Below are 6,216 nucleotides of genomic sequence, written 5' to 3'. Positions count from 1 at the left end.
CAATCGTGAGAGTCACCCCACCATGTTTCTGTGATGGCGACTAAGTCATACCTCTCCTGCTGCACAATGGCTTCCAGCTCCTCCTGCTTGCCACCCATGCTGCGTGCATTGGTGTAGATGCACTTGAGCTGGGCTATCGATTTTGCCCCCAGCATTGGCATGCCACCCCTAGGCTCATCTCTGGTGAGTCTGGTAACCTTGAGCATATCAAGGATATAAATCAAAACTGGTAGTTAATGGTCACTGAGTCAAGATATCATATTTAACATAAATAATGGCTTGATAATTTTCTGCATAAGCTTAGACTTATTAATATCTGTAGCTGCATTTCTTATTTTTTAACATTTGACTTGATGTGAGAATTGGGATTTGTTTACGGCGTCAGTGACTCGTTTACGGTCTAAGTGACAATATGCCTAATATGGTAGTGCTGGGTTTTATTGATTAAATATATTGAATAATATTGGGATGGTAAATATTATGGTTCTCCATGTCTGCAGTTGTTCCACTCTGCTGTGGAGGCTATTAGGGTTTCTAATCAGATGCATGTCATAAACTATAAGTGGGAATTTTACATCCTAACAAAACTGTTGAGACTGAGAGTATTCAAAACACCTTTCGCCTTCAGCATGACATCAGAGCTACTTCTCATTTCATCAAGTCCACTGTAGTTAATTGGATCACACTGTTACTAAATATGCATGAATTTATAGTAAATTATTCCATATACAAGAAGACATCTGTTAATTCACTGCTTGCAGTTTATTAGACTAATACGTGTAAACTGCTTTGAGCAATAAATTACAAGATTAGGGCTTTTAATGTTTAGGGATATCATTAGGCATTGTATGCTGGAGGTAGATTTGACAAATGCTCTTTGCTAATGGAGTATATTTAAAGGAAAATCTGCATGAATTAATTTTAATTACTGTCATATTAAAGGATATAAAAACAACTAATGTCAAAGGTGTACCGGTGCTGTTGATTCAGAGTGTTATCACGTGTCTGATTAGAGAACCCTCTTTACATAAATATTTCTTCAAATAAACAAACATGCAAACTTTCCTTTGAAATTGCAAACATGCCACGGCCTGAATTTTTCAGGCTTTTCTATCTTTTTGAGCTCTGTAATGAAGTTTAGATATTTAAATATGAAGAAGCAGCAACCAGTTGGGATCACTGAAGCAGCTGTATGATAAATAGCATGAGAACTCACAGGCTGAAGGCATGAAAAATCCAGCTGTTATCTTTGTTTGGGAAAGGAAAATATTCTGTCTGGCTATTTGTTTTGTAAAGAGTAAAGGGAAATTTTAATATGACACAAGCAGTTGTGTCTCAGGATCTGTCTGCCACATAAGATATTGTTCTTTATCTATTATTTTGTTTTCTAATTTACCACCAAGATTACCATTTTTAGTAAGACAAAGGCAGAAAAGGGAATGTGAGACCTTCAGGCAGCCCTACTTGCAATATTTCATAAACACTGTCAGCTACTGACTTTGCAAATATGGAAGGAAGATGACAGCAATGGAATAGCATAAGTTAGCTTGGATTTGGTGCAGCTCGAAGAAGCTCTGATGAGCTATTAAAAAACAACAAGAACAACTTACTGGCAACAACTTGTCTTTTCAAAGGAACAACATGAAGGAAGTCTGTGATCCATGAAACTACTTTAATGGACTGCCATCCATAATGTGATCTTTCATCTCTATCTTGGAAAGCTGAATACAGAGACGATTTCTTATACCAGCAACTACAGTTTGCTGTTCAAATAAGTGTTTTTTATTAATTTTATTTGTTCATTTTTTCTTTTTAAAAGTTCATGCTAATGAGGTTTGCTTAAGCCGTATGCTGTAGTGGTACTCCGTAGTTAGGAAACAAAAAGATTTGCCTTTATGTTATGAGACAGCAGGCTGATCTGTGGCTTAATGATCCAGCAGAACAGAGAGGTTAGTAGGGGTCATGACAGCCACTGGCTCTGGAGCAATCTGTGACTCACAACTCAGCCAAAGCACACTCTGAAGTAGAAACTCCACCGACATTTGAAATTATACTGTACACACTCCCTCGCTTCTAGGCAGTGAGTGCTCAGGTCGGTTACCCTGCCCTTTCTTGCCCCATTCCTACTGCTCTGGTAGGGTCTGGAGCAGGTGGCAGCACAGAACTGACTTCTTCTTTTTTTTTTTTTAAACCTTTTTGATTTGCCACCATCTGTGTTTTCAATGTGCCCTGACTTCTGTGGGAAAAATAGAATGGCATTTAATGTCTGCATCTATGCTTATGATTTGCAATGGATGAAAGATGCAGCTATATGGAGATGTCCTAAAATGGATTTTAGTGTTCCTGCTTTTTTTTGTTTTGTTTTGTTTCAGATATCTGGTGTATTTCTTTTTAAACTCCATTTTCTGCCCCTTCTGTCTCCCTGAAGTTGGAAAGTGTCTGGAATCAGATGCATACAAATAGGCATTAGCAAGTGTCTGGTTCTGAAAACTCCAGCAGCTACGGAGGCAGGAAAAGCTCCAACTCTTGTGTATTAACTGTTATACATGAATAGTCCCATCATAGCACAGTAGGGAACAGTGACATATACACAAAAACTATTATAGCTCATCATTCATTCTCCAGTACAATAATTCATAAACATTCATAAAAGTTTAGCTATGCCAAGTGGCAAACTTCCCATCCTGCTACCCTGAAAAGCCTAAGATTTTTCATTTTACAATGTAAACATTTTATTATGACACTTTTTGATTAGAATCGCATAAATGTCTCAGCAGTGAAATCATTGCATATATTTCTTGCTGAGAATGTAGCTGCAAGTAAGCATCCTCTGATATTCTTTATATGTAATTTACTTAGGGAAGGTAGCAGAACAACAATAACACCACAGAAATATTGGATCAAAAATTATACAGAGAAGTGTATTTTCAAGGGGAAGGAGAGCATAACACAAAAGGAGCAAGTAAAGGCTTATTTGCCGTGTGTTGTTTGCAAAATCTTTTGAACGTTTTATTGAATATTTCTTCCATGTGAATTATGCATGCACTCCAGTGCCTTTGGGAAGATGCGAAATGCTATATATGATGAATGGAATACATGACCTCCTGATGATTTCTAAGATATTGTTTTAAATGGAAAAATGAACAATTTCATATCTACCAAGGATTATTTTATTCCCTTTCAACATGAGTAAACAAGACTATTGCAGTGAAGGGAAGATTTCTGAATGTGTTCTCTCACTGGAGCCTGCTGCATGGTGTTGCAGGGAGATATTGCATATTGGTGCACTGAAATTGAGTTTCTGTAGGCTAAAAAATTATCTTTCCAGTAAGCTGCAACTGAAAGCAAAGTGTGTCCTAAATTCTTTATTAATTCCAGTGAAGTCTGGTAACTTTTTAAACCTTTATGTGTCCAACACCTGAGTGGTGTTGGGTTCAAACCATGGACCCTTCTGATGGACCAACCAGATTTGCCCTTTTGAAACAAGCAAAAGCTATTACCACGTGAGTGAGTAGCCAAGGCTGACGCAGAAATGGCTTTTCAAATGTGGTGGTCTTACTCTCACTCCTGTGCTCACTGCTTTTTGAATCACACCTTCTTACAGCTTTTCCATGTTAGATCTGAGTTTGGGGCATAAGTATCAAATGCATACTTTTTCCTATTTATACTTTCAAGAAAATGTTTCTGTTTCTAAATGTATTCTTAGCTGCAACTTCATAATAAGATATTCATCCACTCACTGAACCTTTACAAGATATTTCAAATAACAAAGTACCCATTATTCTCTTTTGGACTCTATTTTAAGAAAAAATATGATGTAAACACCTTTTTTTCTTTGTTATTTATGTGAATTGTAAATACTTAAATGAATGCTTATACATAATTAGGTTAATGAATCTCTGAAAGTTAAGTTCGTTCTATGGAAAGGAAATAAAGAGTACAACAAGAAGTGGCATCAGCTGAAGTATGCTGAAATACAGAATTCAGGAAAAATGCTGTTGGAATTCCAGCTCTCACTGCTGGCATTGGAACGTGAAACCGAAGCAGTATTTATTATTAATCAGTTTCATGAATAAATGTACTTTGTCTTTTTACTGACAGCATGCTTCTGTCATGTAATTCACCTTACCAGGAAAAAAAAATAATCCATATTGTTTAGAAAGTACCATTGTTATATATATAGGATACTAATCCTAGATTTCTCCAGAGATAATAATTGCTCTGATTTATAGAAAAGCTTTTTTTTTAATTTAAAACCCAGCTTTTGAATCTGAGCCTCGTTAATATATGGTTAAAAGTCGAACTAAGCAAAAAAAAAAACCAACCCAAAACCCCAAACACCCCAAACTAACAAAGAGCAGTGACAAAACACTAATACAGTAGTGAACTCATACACTTGCTATACTTAAAAACAAGAGGAGTTTTACCTGACTCCTTAAAAATGCTCAGATGGTCAACTCCTACTTGGGTGCCTAACCACCACTGAAGTTCACAGGCATTGGCTAGAGCTCTGCATGGTAGAAAATAAACAATGGAACAACTGAAAAAAAAAAATCTACTTTTTTTGTTGCAAGATCTTTTTTAGATTATACTCTGTTGATCACAGAGACCAAATTACACTTAAAGTTACAATTAAAAGTTACGATTTAAAATTATTATTAAATGTTTTCAGTTGGGGGGAAGGATTTGTTTTAACCTAATTAATTAGAATAAAGTTAATGTATGGGGGTTCTAGTAGAAGCTTATCGTTTGGATGAGACAATTAATTGCTCAGTATGTGTAACATACATCCAGTAACAACGCTGTGCTAGAGAGAGAGTCTATTACTAGTAGGACATGGCAGCACTGTGCACCTCTGTCCTTCTGCAGGACAGTCTCCAAGATGAGCAAGTCATTGATAACCTGGAGGTGGAGCTGCAGCTCTGAAGACTCTCACTTGCACTGAAGGAATCTTTCCCGAGAAGAGGGGATGAAGGCCGACTGAGAAGGCTGGAGGTGCACAAGAAGCCGGGAGGGGGCACAGCCAGGACAGCTGACCCAAACTGGCCAAAGGGCTATTCCATACCATATGACATCATGCTCAGTATATCAACTGGGGGGAGTTGGGGGAGTGAGCGAACGGCTGTGTGGTGTTTAGCTGCCTGCCGGGTTAAACCGCAACAGTCTTTTTGACGCCCAATGTGGGGCACGAATGGTTGAGATAACGACAGATCTGACCAGAGCGTGTTATGGTAAATTTGTTATAAGCATTCCTTATATTGGTTTAATAGTCGCTGGTCATAATGTTGATTAATTTACTCTGAAAGTTGTGCTTGCTCTCAGAGTTGTGTTATGTAACACCTTACTTGCTGTGTATGTTCCCCGTTGTGCTGTCTGTCACTTCTCGGAGCTGGATGAAGGATATCATTTTGCTGCACTGTGTAACGCTGGTTTATGATATGATAAAATTATTGGTCGTGAGACTAATCGGACATTTGTACTCGGCATTGCCATCATCTCCGTACCTCAGGAGCCACCTTTCAGAAACTACTAATAATTACACTCTTTACCTTTTTTCCTCAGGGAACCAATCTATGGGGGAGACAGGGAGGGACACTTTCCCCCAATCCTTCACCTTCCCTTTGTCCTTCAGGCTAGTTACAACAGCTCTTGAGAATTTTGAATATCCTTGGGATGTTCAAACCAGCATGTTCCTATTGCTATGTCTCCTGAATGTGGTTCAGGTCTTATTTAAGGTTAAACAATTATTTAAGAATACTATCCAGAGATCAGCCCCGGTGACAGGCATTGTGGCAACTCCAACCCCTGGTGACAGGCACTGTAGCTACTCAAACCCTCATGACAGGCACTGCGGCTGAACCAGGGAACCAACCCATGCCAGTATGAATCGCCCCTTTACACAAGAAGAAATACACAAGAAAATCAGCTCATTTACGTAAGTGATGAAGGGCCATCACGAGAGCAGGAGGAGGAAGAGGCAGAACCCATAAATGAGATGGTAACCATCCAATCCCTATCCCTGAGTGAGCTGCGAGATATATGAAAAGATTTCAGCCATTGTCCAGGTGAGCACATTGTCACCTGGCTGCTCTGATGCTGGGATGACAGGGCCGGTAACCTGGAATTAGAGGGTGGGGAAGCCAAGCAGCTGGGATGCCTTTCTAGGGAAGGGGGCATTGACAAAGAGATTGGAAAAGGGGCACAAGCCCTCAGCCT

Source organism: Pygoscelis adeliae, unplaced genomic scaffold (genome assembly GCF_000699105.1).
Source record: "Pygoscelis adeliae isolate BGI_AS28 unplaced genomic scaffold, ASM69910v1 Scaffold42, whole genome shotgun sequence".
Classification (NCBI taxonomy): domain Eukaryota; kingdom Metazoa; phylum Chordata; class Aves; order Sphenisciformes; family Spheniscidae; genus Pygoscelis; species Pygoscelis adeliae.
This window is presented reverse-complemented; position numbering follows the sequence as displayed.